The sequence below is a fragment of the Lynx rufus genome, unplaced genomic scaffold, assembly GCF_022079265.1.
Source record: "Lynx rufus isolate CCGP_SWC_20201006 ecotype Redwood Valley unplaced genomic scaffold, mLynRuf1.p SCAF_18, whole genome shotgun sequence".
In the NCBI taxonomy this organism is placed as follows: Eukaryota; Metazoa; Chordata; class Mammalia; order Carnivora; family Felidae; genus Lynx; species Lynx rufus.
Window position 1 is genome coordinate 35,428,185 of NW_025814832.1, and position 17,925 is coordinate 35,446,109.

The 17,925-nt window shown below is 45.0% G+C and overlaps 1 long non-coding RNA gene across 2 annotated transcripts; it reads right to left on the reverse strand.

Moving 5' to 3' along the window:
* Nucleotides 1-4,865: 4,865 nt before the first annotated feature.
* LOC124513490 (uncharacterized) lies at nt 4,866-17,551 on the reverse strand. 2 transcript variants are annotated; one of them, XR_006962413.1, is made up of 4 exons: nt 17,425-17,551; nt 10,619-10,762; nt 8,367-8,673; nt 4,866-5,522 (listed from the first exon to the last, which is right to left on the reverse strand). It is a non-coding gene; the product is annotated as an uncharacterized LOC124513490 (long non-coding RNA). The 2 variants fall into 2 exon arrangements; XR_006962414.1 differs by lacking the exon at nt 4,866-5,522 and adding an exon at nt 7,621-8,309 and having other exon boundaries at nt 8,399-8,673.
* Between the last annotated feature and the right edge of the window lie 374 nt (nt 17,552-17,925).

A 17,925-nucleotide genomic window follows, 5' to 3' on the forward strand; every position in this document is an offset into this window, starting at 1 on the left:
TCTTGCGTGCTAATATTCTATTATGAGCTCATCTTCTGCGTAGAGCTATCTGTGGGAATCCCCTGTGGCCTGAGTTATAGAGTGTCCCTGCAGGGAGCTTCTCATTTCTTCTGCTGGGTACCCCAGAGATATCATTATCCTGGGACTTTTTAAAATGTTAATGTATTGGGGCACCTGGTTGGCTCAGTCGGTAGAGTGTGCAACTCTTGATCTTGGGATTGTGAGTTCGAGCCCCACGTTGGGTGTAGAGATTACTTAAAAATAAACTCGTTAAAAAAATGTTAATGCATCAGTTCAAGGTTCCCAGACAACCCAGCTAATGTACATTTGAGGTCCAAACCCACTTGCAGTACAGGCCAGAAATCTCAGGGTCTCAGAGGAGATTTTCAATTTTATCCAGGACTCAAAGACAAGCTTCTCTGTTTCCCTAAGTTATTGGATGGTTCTCCATGAGATGACATAAAGATCATAACTGAATAATAGGAAATGTAGTCGTACAGTAGGTCTTGGTTCTTTTTATTTTTTTAAGTTTATTTATTTTTGAGAGAGAGAGAGAGAGAGAGAGAGAGAGCAGGGGAGGGGCAGAGAGAGGGGAAGAGAGAAACCCAAGCAGACTCCACGGCTGTCAGCACAAGAGCCTGACTCGGGGCTTAAACCCACGAACCGTGAGGTCATGACCTGAGCCAAAGTCAAGAGCCAGATGCTAAGCAGCTAAGCCACCCAGGCACCCCGAGTCTCGGTCCTGATGAGAACAAAATTTACATGATCGTTATGAAGCAACGTCAGAAAACACCCAAGTAAAGATGCAGCAGACAAAGGAAGAGAATTAAATGAGCAGGAAGTGGTGAATAGAAGGGTATCTAATATCCCCTGATGGTCTGTGAGATCTTATGCATGACGGGAAAAGAAATAAAGGCTTATGGTATGACCACTGGTGTCACATACAAAGCTGACTAGGGAGGATTTTAATATTCCTATATTATGGAGGAAGAGGGGATTTAAGATCCCACTCTCACCCAAGACAAGTAAAAGCAATGTCTAAAATTTGCCAATGAGGGGCGCCTGGGTGGCGCAGTCGGTTAAGCGTCCGACTTCAGCCAGGTCACGATCTCGTGCTCCGCGAGTTCGAGCCCCGCGTCAGGCTCTGGGCTGATGGCTCAGAGCCTGGAGCCTGCTTCCGATTCTGTGTTTCCCTCTCTCTCTGCCCCTCCCCCGTTCATGCTCTGTCTCTCTCTGTCCCAAAAATAAATAAACATTGAAAAAATAAAAAATAAAAAAAAATAAAATAAAATTTGCCAATGAATAAACAACACAGGGCATGTTACTTAGATATACTGAAGAATCCAGAATTCAGGAGCACCCAAAAGAAAAGACACTGGAAGTAAATACACACGGTGTGTGAGCTTAAGATGAGGAGATGTGAGGTGTGGGTCTGTTCCTTCTCATTATAAGTTATTTTGTAGCCTTTGATTGTTTCATCTGGATTAAAATTTTAAAAATAAGCTTAGGGGCGCCGGGGTGGCTCAGTCAGTTAAGCGTCGGACTTTGGCTCGGGTCATGATCTCACCGTCTGTGGGTTCGAGCCCCGCGTTATGCTGAAAGCTCAGAGCCTACTTCCGATTCTGGGTCTCCCTCTCTTTCTCTGCCCCTCCCCCACTTGCACTCTGTCTCTTTCTCAAAAATAAATAAACATTAAAAACATTTTAAATACATAAAAAATAAGCTTTACAAAAAACACACTATAGAGTAATGTCTAAAAGCATAGTTAAGAGATATAACTTCCAAATCAAAATAGGTTAAAAGGGGGTGAAGTAGGCAGTCATGAATATTAATCAAGGAGAGAAACAGACGGGTAGGCAAACATGGCAAATAAAAAGTACAAAATCAAATGACAAAAATAATCCAAAATTGGCCCAAACCATTATCAAGAAGATCCAAGATTTAAACAATGTCACTGAAAAGTTTGATTTAATCGATATTGGAGAGAGAGCTCTGCCCCCAACAACTATTACACTGACATTATTTTTAAACACTGTAGAACATTTGCCAGAATTGACCAAGAGACACACACGCGCGCGCGCACACACACACACACACACACACGCATTAGGCTGCAAAGGTAGGGCGTCAACAAAATCAAGCGACCCAAAAATTCCACATCACATCACCATGTTCTCTGCAAAACTTGAAATCAACTTGAAGGATAGTAACAACAGCTTGACATGTTTAGAAATTTTGAAATATTCCTTAAATATAAATAAAAATACACATATAAATATAAATATACAACACCATAGTGGAAACTAGAAAATATTTAGTCTGGGGCACCTGGGTGGTTCATCACTTAAATACCTGACTTCAGCTCAGGTCATGATCTCATGGTTCATGGGTTCAAGTCCCATGTCAGGCTTTTCGCAGACAGCCTGCTTTAGATTCTCTGTTCTCCCTCTCTCTCTGCCTCTCTCTCTCGCTCTCTCTCTCCCTCTCTCAAAAATAAAGGAACATTAGAAAAAAAAAGAAATACATCTAATTTAGATGTAGGAATTTTTTGAGACCTTTTTTTAAATGTTTTGTTGACTTCTTTAAGCACAGAGGAAAACTCGGGTGTTTTGATTTTGAAGGTTGGTGGCCTTTGGTTCTTATTTGATAAGCTGGCTGAGAGGCTGGATGGGGGGCTGCAGGAGGTGGAACATTCTGCTGAACCACCTGACATCCTGCTCGGCTGAACATTCATCATGCGACCGGAGACAGCCCTGCCCGCCCGCTGGCCGTCAGCCTTCTCACTATGCGTGACATCAGGCAGCCAGGGATCAAGCAGGCCCCTGGGACCCCGCTGTCCAAGTCACCCAGCCCTCACCTCCTCCTGTACATGCACGGATGTCCAACGCAGGAAGTAATCTCTTCAATCCTGAGGAAGCACACCTCATCATTTTAAAAACAGCACCAAATGACAGCGGACTCCCTACCTTTCCAAAAACATAGCTGAGGGGAAAAAAAAGCAGCGTTCATCTGACCCAATGCTCTAAATCTAGAAATTTTCCAGGCTTTACATTTTTGCAGCTGAATTGAAGAATGCTAAACCATACCTAACTATGTATACTGTAAAATGAATATAACAGGGCGCCTGGGTGGCTCAGTCGGTTGAGCGTCCGACTTCAGCTCGGGTCATGATCTCGCCGTCTGTGAGTTCGAGCCCCGCGTCGGGCTCTGTGCTGACAGCTCAGAGCCCAATTTGGATCCTCTGTCTGCCTGTCTCTCTCTCTCTCTCTCTCTCTCTCTGCCCCTTCTGCATGCACGCTCTCTCTCTCTCTCAAAAATAAACATTAAAAAATTATAAAAAAAAATAAAAAGACAAATAGTGGCAAACCATACAAATAAAGAGTAAGCTCCCCCCTACCACATTCCTCCAATTTCAAAGGCTTTGGGAGTGGGAAATCAACATTTCCAGTTCTCTCCATCTTTCCAGACACCGACAATGCATTTCCAAGAAAGATCAGTTGATTGGTATATTGGCAGATCAGTAGCTAAATCAAGGGTTCTAGCTCTCCGTACTAATTAATTCTGTGTAAGTCTGAATTTAAATTTATTTTTTTAAGTTTATTTTTTTTAGTAATCTCTACACCCAACATGGGGCTTGAACTCACCACCTGGAGATCAAGAGTCACATGCTGTTACTACTGAGCCAGCCAGGCGCCCCTGAATTTAAGTTCAAATGTAAGTCTGCACCTGACATTTTGAATGTTTCCCCTGACATCTCCTGTAACTCGTGGAGGTCGTACGAGAACATGAAACTTGCATCTGCAGAATAATCCTCAAAATGAAAAATCATTTACAACCTGGCATTTGCCCTGAGTGACTGACATCGCTTTCAATCTCACAATTAAAAATGAAATTGCTAACAGTATAAATTTCGGTGACCTAATAAATGAATTTGTATAAAAACGAGCCAGAAATACTGAATGAGCACTCAAGACATCACATGAACAGCTTATTATTTATTGCGTTACGTAAAATTTTGGCATCGAAATGTTATTTTTTTGCCATTTGTAAGTTTATGTTGACACGCAAGTACCTTTCTTACCCCTGTTATATTTTATAAGTAATTTATTTTTAGGACAAAGCCTTATATTTTAGTGATTTTTATCAGCGCCCTTTCCCACTTTGTCGAACAAGGGACCTCGAGTCTCCATTTTGCACTGGGCCCTGCAAATCATGTAGCTGGCCCCGGTTGGAAGGTTTGTTGCCCTGTAAAGGCTCAGGCCCACCCTAGAGTGCCTGAGCAGGGACAGCAGGAAAGTCCCTGGGAGTTTGGCCTGTGGCCCCTAGAATGTGGGAGGGAAAGATGTGAGCACAGAGCCTACTGCCTGCCTCCCACAGGCAGGATTAGGGGACAGAGGGTAGCAGTGGGGAAGTCCCTGCCCCAGCCGTGGCAAGGCGAGGACTTATGAGCTACCCGAGTAACAGAAGCCAGAGGAATTATCAAGGCTGGAGCCACCTTGAAGGGCCCCGCCTGCCACCTGCCAGTGTGACACAAGAACGAGGCTGTGGACGGGCTGAGAAGAGCCACAGAGGTGTCCCAAAGAGCGCATCACCCAAGTCAGGAGCCGGGCAACGTAGAGGGTCCCACGAGAGCCCCTCATGAGGTCCCACACCTGGGACCCATGAGAGAGACAGGCTTTTGGAGACATCTGAAGAGCTGCTCTGGGGCGCCTGGGTGGCTCAGTCGGTGAAGCGTCCGACTTCGGCTCAGGTCATGATCTCGCAGTTCGTGAGTTCAAGCCCCGCATTGGGCTCTGTGCTGACAGCTCAGAGCCTGGGGCCTGCTTCAGAATCTGTGTCTCCTTCTCTCTCTCTCTCTGCCCCTCCCCTGCTCACGCTCTGTCTCTCTCTCAAGAAAACAATGAATAAACATTAAAAAAAAAAATTTTTTTTAAGCTGCCCTAATGGGAAAGTGTTAGGCAAGAAAGAAGTCCTGGGATGTCACCGATGAAGACTTCACCCTTCTCTCACTAATCCCCTCTCCTGGCCCCCGACTCGGGAGAAAACAGGGGCGGGGCGGGGAGGAGAAGGCAGGGAAGAGGAAAAGAGAAGCTTGACGGTTTTGAACTGGCTATGAGAGGGACATCTACTCTCCGGAAGGACTTGAAAAGTCAGGGGATCTACCCATGCCACATCTGAAGGGGGTTTGATTACAGAAAAATAAACTATCTCCTGTTCATCCCTCCATCAGGTTCATGGAAGAAACCAGCTGCACGTGCACAAGACTGCACGCATTTTAAAAACAGAAATAGACCAGCCCTTCCCTTATGTTTTCACGTAACAATGTATCTTACACTTGGTTTCAGTACCGAAAGGGCTGCCTCACTCTGTTTAATGACTTCATAGTATTCCGTCTATAAGGTACCACAATTGATGTAACCCGTCCTCTGCTGAGGCATATTTCATTGCTCTCCAATCTGTTGCTGTAAATGTACTCCTTTCAAATCACAAAAAGGTGCATTAACTTCCTCAGCTGTACATCACTGAAAGAAAAAAACCGCAGGGGCACCCGGGTGCCTCAGTCAGTTAAGCGTCCAACTTCGGCTCAGGTCACGATCTCACTGTTCATGGGTTCGAGCCCCACGTCAGGCTCTGTGCTGTCAGCTGGGAACCTGGAACCTGTTTCAGATTCTGTTTCTGTGTCTCTCTGCCCCTCCCCTACTTGTGCGCTCACTCTCTCTCTCTCTCAAAAAAAAAATAAACCTTAAAAAAATTTTTTTTTAAAACTGCATTGTTTGATTCCTTGATTCTTTTGTACAAACCTGCAAGGTGAATTTTCACCGTGAACTCCTCACTGTTGCTGGGTTTTTGCCGCCCTACTGCGTTCATCTACATTTGATGGTAAAAGAGGCTTGAATATGTCCATCTCTTCTCTGTCACTTATTAGCTTGGTGACCTTGGACAGATTGTTTAAGTTTTCTGAGCTTCCATTTCTTTATCTTTGAAATGAGGTTAATAATTCCTACCTGCAAATGTTATTATAAAAAATAGAGATAATCTTTGGAAAATAGGGAGCACAGAGTCTGTGCTCAGTAAAGGTATATGTTTTTATTATTGTTGTTCTTGTTTGCGTGTGGATGTGTCTTGAGTGTAACAAAGTATTAACTTTTGGTTTGCTTTTCCGTCACTCATCACCCACTATGCATCTTGGCCGCCGCGGCGATGATATAGTTTTGGGAAATATAAACGTTTTATTTTTTTTAATTTTTTTTAATGTTTATTGTTTTGAAAGAGAGAGAGAGTGTGTGTGTGTGAGCAGGGGAGGGGCAGAGAAAGAGGGAGACACAGAATCCGAAGCAGGTCCAGGCTCCAAGCTGTCAGCACAGATCCTGACTCGGGGCTCGAACTCACCAACTGTAAGATCATGACCTGAGCTGAAGTTGGGCACTCAACCGACTGAGCCACCCAGATGTCCCGGAATATAAACATTTTAATAGTAAGCTAAGCAAAGGGAGATAACAGGGCGAATACAGTGTTTAAAGGTGATGTGGTTCAAAGGGAAAGAAAAGTATTCCTCTCTGTTAATGTCAGTCATTCATTCTCAAAGGGTGCTTCGAAGACCTCTGGGGCCACCCAAGAATCTCTTGGGGCATCTGCAAAGTCAAAACTATTTTTAAAAGAACACTAAGATACTGTTTGCCTTTTTCGCTCCTATTCTCTTACAAGTCCACGTGATGTGTGATATCATCACCGATTGAAGGAGGACGCAGATGTGAGAATCCAGCTGTCTTCTACTAAGCCAGACATTAAAAAGATTTTTTTTTAATGTAAAACAATACTTGGGGTGCCTGGGTGGCTCAGTCGGTTAAGTGTCCAACTTCAGCTCAGTCATGATCTCGAGGTTTGTGAGTTCAAGTCCCACGTCGGGCTCTGTGCTGACAGTCCGGAGGCTGGAGCCTGCTTTGGATTCTGGGTGCCCCTCTCTCTCTGCCCCTCCCCAACTCATGCTCTGTCTCTCTCTCAAAAATAAAATAAACATTAAAAATTTTTTTCTTAAGTAAAACAATGCCTCCCATGTCCCTGTTATTTTATTTGAGAAACAAAAAAAAAAATATGGTATGAATGTTAACATATAATGGGTTTATTATTTTTAATGAATTAGTAAATAAATATTTTGAACTCTTCTCAGTTTTCATTTCTATCACACTAAATAATGACAGATATGACTCACATGAACACTAGCCCTTTGGGTCTTCAACAACTTTTAAGGGTGTAAAGGGGGTCCCAAATCTCAAAAGCCACTAACATAGTTAGTTGGTATTTGGTCAAAATACTAGCTCCATTGGAAAGCTAATTTTCGTATGATGTTTTAATGACTGATTCTGTAAGTCAGTCAGTTGGCAAATATTCCATGAGCACCTATTATGTGGACAAGCATTGCTCTGGATGCCGGGAGAAGACACATAAGGCCCCGCTCTCACGGCGCCTGAGTGGCTCAGTCGGTTGAGTGTCTGACTTTTGATTTTGGCTCAGGTCATGATCCCGGGGTCATGGGATGGAGACCTGAGAGTTGGTCTCCACACTGAGTGTGGAGCCTGCTTTAGATTCTCCCTCTCTCCCTTGCTCATGTGCACTCTCTCTCTCTCTCTAAAAATAAAGAAATAATTAAAAAAAGACTTTTCTTTAAAAAAAAAATACCCTGCCCTCATGGAGTTTACTTTCTAGATAGAAGAGATAGACAGTGAATATGTAAGCAAATAAACAAGGTAATTTTAGGTTGTGATAACCGTTTTAAAGAAAATACACAGGCTAATGTAATTAGAATCTCTGAGAACAGAAGGACTTGGCCTATGTAGGCATGGGAAACTGCATTCCTGGGTCAAGGGGACCTAAGAATCTATACTATGTTCATGGATTGGGAGAAAAGAAGAGTCAATGCACACAGTGGTGCAAAATAAGTGATTCCTGTCCTTGGTATGGGATAAATCTGTTTTTAAAGACCAACTCTCCCACCATTCTCTAGAGTTGCTGAAGCAGGATTCTTTCAAGAGCTCAGGAGAAAGAGATCCTATCAGGAATGCCAACAGAAGGTAGTGTTGATGTGCTCTGGCATGAAAGACAGAGGCAGGCAGAGCATTCCAGAGAGTGAGGTCAGACAAGGGTCATCTGTAGATAGAGGCTGACTTAAACCTCCACATATGGGAACAGATGCCTACGGAGAAAGTGGAGAAAGAGGGCCTAGGAAATCGCCACTTTAAATATTTTCAGACATGTCTCGTCCACTTGATATCTTTCCTAAAGGCTCTGAAACAGTCTCGGGAGCCAAACTTCTATATAAAAAAAAAAAAAAAAAAAAAATTAGAAACCCACCAAAGGCTGTTTCTGACCTCAGAGAAATGATGAAAAGTTGAAGCCATACCCGGTTGAGACACGCAGCAGCGAAAACGCTCCGTCTCGTTTTGGGAAAACACGCCAGCTTCCTATTCCTCGTGCATATTTGCAATCAATAAGCAAAATCGCAGATCACGTACATAATAGGTAGCAAAATAAGCTGGTGGGTTCAGCGTTAGCCGGTGAGCACTTGCCAGTTCACGTTTCCATTTATAACAGAGGCTCTCACTCATCAGCAATGTGGGACGTGGAGCTGCTGAAGGCGGCTCAGCACAAGCACCAGCCTCCTTTCCGGTAGTGTTCCTAAAATTAAAGGAATACCAGGACATTCAGTCCAGCTCTTCACCAACTGACACATTTTTCGTTACATCTTACCTCCTCTCATGGCCTCAACTATTACCTCACCACCAATGATCCTGGATCTCTCTCTCTCTCTCTCTCTCTCTCTCTCTCTCTCGATCCCTCCCTTATAACGTACCCTATGCCCAGATATCAGCTGCCCCTGAAACACACACAGGATCTTCCCAGTTTAAAGAAGCAAAGGGTGGGGTGCCTGGGTGGCGCAGTGGGTTAAGCGTCAGACTTCAGCCAGGTCACGATCTCGCAGTCTGTGAGTTCGAGCCCCGCGTCGGGCTCTGGGCTGATGGCTCAGAGCCTGGAGCCTGTTTCCGATTCTGTGTCTCCCTCTCTCTCTGCCCCTCCCCCGTTCATGCTCTGTCTCTCTCTGTCCCAAAAATAAATAAACGTTGAAAAAAAAATTTTTAAAAAAAATAAATAAAGAAGCAAAGGGCTCCGGTTCCCAAAGGACCTTGTCCTTTGCGTCTTTAGTTACGTGATTAGCACTGTTCTCACTCTAACAAGAAACCTGCAGAATGGAGATGCCCCAGCTGAACGGAAGCTGGGGTGTAATCATGTCCTGGGGTACCTGAAGACCATGTCCCAGCATCAAGGGGTCTTAGCTAGGAGAATAAACGATAAGAATGGAAAGAACAGGGGCGCCTTGGGTGGCTCAGTTGGTTAAGCGTCCGACTTCGGCTCAGGTCATGATCTCACGGTTTGTGGGTTCGAGCCCCGTGTCGCGCTCTGTGCTGACAGCTCGGAGCCTGGAGCCTGCTTCGGATTCGGTGTCTCCCCCTCTCTCTGCCCCTCCCCTGCTCACGCTCTGTCTCTCTCTGTCTCAAAAATAAATAAAAACATTAAAAATTTTAAAAAAGAAAGAATGGAAAGAACAAGCCAGAAAGGGCAGCCCAGGGTCTGCCTCAGATTGTTCCCCTGACTTGGCCCCGCCCTGGACTCACATTTCAGCTGTATGGGTTGAAGCTGGACAAGTTTCCATACGATACAAAGCTTTGTTGCCCACCTGCCAGAGCGTGACCCAGAATGGGTGTGGGAGCCTTGAAAATACAGCACGGCCTTGGTTCATTGCGAGCACTGGGGGACCCAACGCTACTTGGATGTCCCAAGAGCTTGCAACTTTGCAGACATGGCATAAAATCTCAGTGTTTTTCACACCCACGGGGATGGCTATGGTGATCGTGAAAAATAGAAACAGCAAGTAACAAATGGTGAATCGGAGCCCTCGTTCATTGCTATGGGAATGTGAGATGGCTCAGCCTCCGTGGAAAACAGTTTTGCCAGTTCTTCAAAAGTTAAATATATAGAAAAATATATACAGGGCACCTGGGTGGCTCAGTCGGTTCAGTGTCTGACTTCAGCTCAGGTCGTGATCTCACGCTTCGTGGGTTCGAGCCCTGCATCGGGCTCTGTGTTGACGGTGCAGAGCCTGCTTGGGATTCTCTCTCTCTCCCCCTCTCTCTGCCCTCTCCTGCGTGCGCGTGCTCTCTCTCTCAATAATAAGTAAACTTAAAAATATATATATAATCCGGAATTCCATTCCAAGATATACTGAACACAGGTACAATGGAAAGACGATCGAAAACAGGTCCTCAAATAATCGCGCACACGCACATGTTCAGAGTAGCACTGTTCACAAGCGCCAAGAGGTGGACACAACTCAAATGTCCACCCGCTGACAAATGGATAAATTAGTCGTGGTAATACATATAACGGAATGTTATTCAGCCGTAAAAAGAAATGAAATACTGATACAGGCTACACCCTGGATGAGCCTTGGAAGCGTTATGCTAAGTAAAAGAAGCCAGACGCCAAAGGTCACATACTGTAGAACCTCATTTCTACCAAGCATCCAGCATATTTTCAAAAAATATTTGGCAATATAGTCTCTCACCACTTTCACGGACCAGACATTGTGTTCCACTTGGTACGCAAGACGTTTTAGCAGGGCACGGTATCTCTGCCTTAGACTCAAAGAATATGATGGTAGGAAGTCGTTATTTTGTCCAGCTCTTCTTAAACTTTGATCTACAAAACCCTAGGGGCAGATAGATAAAGCTGTAGGTCAAGACCGCCAGGTTCACCCAGTCGATGTTCATTTTCTTCACTTGGTGCAGCAAGGGAAAACGTACACCAAATGAACCACGGTGGCTGTAGGAAGGGGGTTTTCTTGTGGGGTTTTGGGTTTGTGCTAAGTGACTCTAAGGTGGGAAGGGCAGGGGATACAGGAATCGGGCCCAGATTGCCAGTGGCTGTGAAGTGGCGTGGTTTCATAACGGAGGAATGGAGCGAATCTGCGGAAGGTACTGATAAGAAAGAATTAGTCACTCAACGGTAGCTCCTTTGCAGTTGTGGTGTGGCCTTGGGAAAATCACTACTCTCTGTTGGCTTTGGGCTCGCGTCATTTATGACTGTCGGGAACATCACAGTCTGCTTATCAGCGCTGACTTTCGTTTCTCGGGTCCCGCAAGAAGGTAGTGGGTGTTGCGGGAAGAAAGAGATCTGTGTAAGCCTGGAAAGTCCTCGTTAAACAACGTTAAATAAACAATAAACTGGGGTTTGTGGAGTTTTTAAATGTGCTAAAGGGAACTGTGAATCTCCCATGGCAGCTTTTTGTTTAATGTTTTGTTTATCTTTGAGAGAAAGAGAGTGAACAGGGAAGGTGCAGAGAGAGGGGCGGAGACAGAGGATCTGAAACGGGCTCCGCGCTGTCAGCACAGAACCCGACGCAGGGCTCGAACTCACGAACTGTGAGATCATGATCTGAGCTGAACTCGGACGCTCAAGAGATTGAGCCGCCCAGGCGCCCCTCCCAAGACACCTTTAATTTGTTTTCAGCACAGCTGCCTGAGTGATTCTGTTCAAATATAAGTCCAAATATCCAGTGGCTTCTCGTCCCTCCCCCACATGCCCAAGCATGACCATTCCGACCTCTTTTCCTATGTATCTGCCCCTCTTCTCTCTCCTCCATCCACCCTTGCCTCCTCCATGTTCCTCCTGCCAGGAATGCTTTTCCCCCTCATGTTCCCTTCTCTCCTTCAGGTCTTTGTTCAAATGGAACCTTCCAGCGACACCTTCCCTTCCTACTCTTTATCAAGCCCTCCTCTCCCCAACACCTCCCACATCCCTTCCAACGGCTTTATTTTTCTCCTTGGCACTCATGGCCATCTGAGATACTCTCCATTCTGTTTTCTTCTTGTCTCTGGTCTCTGTGCCCATACAAGCAGGGATTTTTATTTAATTTTCCCCATGGCGCATCCCCCAGGACTCGCAACCATGGCGGGCGCATAACAGGCACTGAATAAAAATGTGTCAAATGAATGAATGGGCAACCCCCTTCTAAACTTCTGCAAGAGAGTGGTGAGTGAGGTGTCTGTATCTTCCATGTATAGACAGGAAAGAAGTTCTGGAAGAACACACGAGAGCCTGGAACTCCTCTTCCAGGGTTTTGTGATTAGCTCTCCGTGTCTCATGAAGCCAGTCTTTCCTACAAGGTTGCTCTACCGGGCTGGAACTAAATACAGCAGGTCGCTAGATGGCACTGTTCACCAAGAATCGTGGGATTCTTAGCCGATGGCCTTTGAAATCACCTTTTCCCTAGAAGTGAAGAATTCCAAGGAATGGTTACCATTCTTTACACTCTCTCTTTAGCCAGGAGGAAACCCAGAGTCCCACGGCACCACTTACGAACTAGCCACCCTTGCCCATGAGCACAGGTTAACTAACCCTTTACCTCGGAGCAAAAGAGGTTCTTAGATACTTCTAGCAGTACCCATGGCAAGCATAAGCAAAGCTTTGCCCCCCTTGAAAAGGTGCCCTGCCTCTTACACTTGGCCCGTGGCCCTCTTGGCATAAGCCTGTCTCTTTCCCTCCACCCTTGCCTCTCTGTCTCCTTAGAGAATGGAGTTCAGGTCACACTGCCAGTTCTGTTCCCAGCTTTGAGCAGTCTGAGAGGAAGCATGGAACACGGGGTGACCTGGAAATACAGTGGAAGGGACCGAGGGCAAACTATATCTCCATCGCAAACAGCCCTAGGACCTTGAGCAACTTATCCAACGTCTCTCAACCTTGGTTTACGCAGTTGTGCCATGGGGATAAAAATCTCTGGGACAGGACAGGTAATAGACATTAAGTGAGAAGAGGTATGAGGTTTCAAGCCAAGCTTTCTATAAAGCTTTGCTTTCCATTTCCAGATATCACCTATATTTATACTCTAAAACTTAAGTCGGGGCAGTTGGTTGACCTGATGAACACTTCTCTGCAATCCTGGCTGGTCTTAAGATGTCCCTTGGGGAGCCTGGGTGGCGCAGTCGGTTAAGCGTCCGACTTCAGCCAGGTCACGATCTCGCGGTCCGTGAGTTCGAGCCCCGCGTCGGGCTCTGGGCTGATGGCTCAGAGGCTGGAGCCTGTTTCCGATTCTGTGTCTCCCTCTCTCTCTGCCCCTCCCCCGTTCATGCTCTGTCTCTCTCTGTCCCAAAAATAAATAAAAAACGTTGAAAAAAAAATTTAAGATGTCCCAGTGAACAAAAACTCCATGATGAACCTCCTCTCTGCATCGTCTTGACTAATAGATGGTTAGCTCAAGTTATGTCTGCAAATGCACACACAGAAAGCTACTGTCTTCGTGAATGTCAGCCAATCAGCAAGTATTTATGGACAACTTGTAATTTTGCCTCAGTGTTTTAAGAAGATTATTCTGGAAGCAGAAATAAGAGAGCCGGGAAAGAGAATGCAGTCAAAGACACTGCAGTTCACTCTTTAATGAAGTACCCTTGTTTCTTGCTCTTGAGAGGAAATATGGAAGTCAGGGACTATTAGAACGGCTGTTGGCTTTTTAATTGATAAAACCAGAAATAATGGTTCCATTTGGGGAGCAAAGGCACATAATGGGAACTGTTCATTCATGGCAGCCGTGCTTTACCACGCAGATTGTGCCAATGATTAGTAACAAAAAAGCCCAACTGTGCCTGCTGTTTAGCCATACCTCCGGCCAGATACTTCCTGTTTGCCAATCTGACGGGATCACCTGCTTTCCCAGAGATTACCCTACATTTCAACCCCTTACCTTCTACCCCAGATCGGTAGGGCTGACTCCCTGAGCTTGCGACACATCACCCTTCCCTCTCCCTACCCCCCAAGTCCTACCTATTCTACACTGTCCCCAGAATCTCCCTCCTTTATTCTTTTCTCAAAGTACCACCATACACTTGTCTCTTCCGGTTCTACTCTTTCTCAGCTCACGTTCTGAGTGCTGAGACGCATCAGAAAAGGAAAAGGAGCTATTCCCTGTGGTTTGATCTTATAAAAACAGAATGGATTTTATGAAAAGAAGAAGTGGACAGGAGTGGTATTTGCTCACCTCGTACTCACTCTAATTATAGCCAGTTGGGTGTTATGGGCAACCATATTGGGTGACATGAGGGTTGCATCAGACAGGATGTCCCATTTCCAACTTCCCCTGTTCATGCCCTATGCATTCCCTAATCAGCATTTTAAAATTACAACCTGATTGCTGAACAAATAGGAAGTCTCCCCATTAGCTGAATTGTGGCCTGCAATTTTGTATATTACCAAGAACATTTGATTCCCAAGCTCAGCTTTATTCTTCCGGATTTTGCTGACTTACTGTTTCCCCAGAAGTAATGGACATTTTGTTTGAGAAAAGATAGACATTTAGGAAATTTCAATTGGAAGAAAGGCAAAAAGCTGAAATCTTGTTTTTCTTGCGGTAAAGTGTCATATTCCCCTCGTCCTCCAGATAGCCTCGGCTCCTGTTATGTAGTGTTGAAATTTCTGTTCCAAGAATGTAGAAGGATTAGGATGCCATAAACCCAGGGTTTAAATCAGGAGTGTCCTCAGGGCGCCGGGGTGGCTCAGTCGGTTAAGCGTCCGACTCTTTTTCTGTTCTGGTCATGATCTCACGGTTTGTGAGATCGAGCCCCGAGCCCAGCTCTGTGCCGACAGTGTGCCCAGCCTGCTTAGGATTCTCTCTCCCTCTCTCTCTGTCCCCCCCCTCTCTCTCTGCCCCTCTCCGGCTCACGCTCACACGTGCACGCTCTCTCTCCCCCACAAAATAAATAAACTTAAAAAAAAAATAAATCAGGAGTTTCCTCTCCCACGGAACCTAGAACTAGGACTCAGAAAAAGAAAAATCAGCCTGATATTAAAGGAATCCAACACCTTCAAATCTATTTGCAGCCTTTTCTTTAGATGTTTATGCCAGTAAATTTCTGGGAATTATGCCTCACACAGAGGTCACACACTGGACCTCCACAAACCACATCCAGCCAGCTCGTATATTTAATTTGGCCTTCACAGTGTTTTTTAAAAATAAGAATTGGTCATCAACCTTTAAAATTTTTACATAAAATACAGGTTTATATAAAATAAATAGTTATGTTAAATTTATTTATATAAAAATACAGATTTCTGTATCGTCTTGGGAAAAAATAAAACCGGATGAGGCAGCCCTGGAATGTTATTTCCACATGGGTAGTGGTGGATGGTGGACCATTAACTCAGTGGGAAACATACAAGGGGGATCATTCACGAAGGGTGGGGCTGGAAAGATGATCAGTTTTCTCCCGGACGTACATCTCTAGGCTTGAACTGGAATTCCAATGAGCATTCAGTTCACCTCACTCCCTAAATACCCGCCCAAATATCTGGTTTCTGAAAGCAGCACCACGAGCTTCCACTTTCCCAACGGCGATCCTAACTACGGAATCAGCGTGGACGTTTCCCTCTTCTTCTCTGCTATACCACCCCTCCCCCATCAGCTACTATCTGTGGTTTATTCTCCCCAAACTTTACTGGGCAATAAGATAGCTACCAGACGCATGAGCGCTTAAAAGGTGGCTTGGTTAAATGGAGATATGCTCTAAGAGAAAAAGATACATTGGATTTTAAATACTTACACTAAAAAAATAGTACTTTAAACTAGCTGATTAAAATTAATTAATTAAAAAATAAATAAACTAGCTGGTTAATAGTTTCGCATGGGCGACCCATTAAAATGAGATTTTTGACATATTGTGTTAAAGATATTAAAATTAATTTACTTATCTCTTTTTATCTTTTCAAATGTGGCTTCTAGAAAATGTTAAATTACATATGGGGTTCACATCTGTGGCTGACATTACCTTTCTTTCTTTCTTTCTTTCTTTCTTTGGTCTGTTACCTTTCTATGGGACAGCATTGCCTCAAAATAGCTCTTCATGTGACATGTTAGTGGTGCTAATTATAGCCACAATGGCAATCATATTACAATACATGAATGTCAAATCAACATGCTATACACCTTCAGTTTACACAATGTTATATGTCAAATATATTTCAACAGAAAAAAAAATTTCGCTTGGGTTTGTCTTCAACTTTCTAGCCTTGCTGCCACGCAATAGTTCGCATCTCATATCCCTTTACTCCTAGAATTTCACATCGGCCGAGGCTTTTTCCCCTTCTAATCTGTTCTGCACACCCTGGCCAAGTTTATCTGCCTAAAACACGGCTTTTATCATGAAACGCTCCTACTCAAACACTAACACCAGCTCCCAACTCTAGCCTATAAAGTCCGAACTGTTGAGAGTAACAACTTCCACTTTACAAACCGAACTTATTCTGTCCTTTATTGAATTTTCCAAACAACGGAGCACCTAGCCTACCAGATTCCTGGTTTTCTAAATGCCTGAGCTGGGGGTGGTGAGAAGCACTTTTGATCTTAGAGGTTACAAAGATGATGCAGTTAAAGCATCCAAACAGAAGCTCTTTTCGCTTACGATAGTTTCTACAACACCTCACAATCGACTGAAGAGCATCCACGGATCTATGAGCTAAACTATTTTAACATCAGTTGAGAGAAAGAATAGCCTGAACTGAACAAACTGTTACATTTGCATTTTGGAAAACCCAAACTGGATATGCAACTAGAAAAGCTTAAATGAAATAATGCGCTTCACTCATCCATTATAGGTCCAAGCTTCCAAAGTGTGTGTGTGTGTGTGTGTGTGTGTGTGTGTGTGCGCACGCACGCACATACACACACACGTATATATAGCTTTGTTACAAAATAAATTTTAATAATGCCAATTTGAAATACTGTGGTATAACAATTAAAATGCCATCGCAACTTGAAAAGCACGAATTAAAAATTCATCAGGAATTATATAAATCCAAAGCCAGCAGAGCTACTGATTTATAAAGTGTGTTGGGTATTCTACAAGGCAACTTGAATTTAGCTTGGGAAGAGAGACTTGTCAGGATTTATCTCAAATATGTGAGTTTTGAATTGTGCCATCTTCAAGACCTCATCCCTTTCATCAAACACGCCACCTTATAGACATTTTCTTCCTTTTTTTCCCCCCCAATTATAGATCAGATAGGTTTTGCCAAATTCCCTAGGAGAATTTCTTGGTGCACGAAGCTTGAGTTGAGACAAATCCACATTCTACCATTTATTCTGTTACTTCAGACAGATTACTTAATTGTTCAGTTGCTCCTTATTAAAACTGGGCAGAAAGTATATATTCTTGTTTTATAGGAATTCTAAGAGATAACATACACGGCTAGCACAGCGCTGGGCATGTAGAAAGAGTTCTCAACAGCAGGGCAACCGTGAAGGTAACATGCGATCTGTCTGGCTTTTCTCAAAGCAGTTTGAAGACTCTGTAAAAGGGTGGGGCTTTGGCGTCTCACGCTACTAACCTCTGTAAGTTTAATAGACGGAGAGCTACATGCCACAGGGGTCTGGGTGGGGTGGGACGGAGCGCGTCCGCCCGCCCCCTCAGCCGCAGCAACACCGCAGATGCCAGAAGGTGGCCACCAGGTCGGGCCTCAGTTGCATTGGTTCTTCCGGACTTCCGCTTCGCAGCCTCTGGCAATGAAAACACTACCACGTGGCCTGCAGCCTTGCGTCACCCTCCTTCGCCCAATGGAGAGCCGCGTCGCTGAGCTGGGGGCGGGTCGCTACCAGGGCGGTCCAGCCCACAGCTGTCGTCAATTGGCCAAGGGGGCGCGGCGGCGTGGACTCATAGCCAATGGCGGCCGAGGGTGGGGACCCCACCCCCTCGGCTGCCGGGTTTGGCTCGGACGCGCGGGAGGATCTGGACCGGGCGTGGGGGCGGAGCGAAGCGGGGACGGGGCGGAGCGAAGAAGGGCAGGGCGGGGCCAGGAGCGGAGGGGGGGCCGCGACCCGGCCCGCGGAGC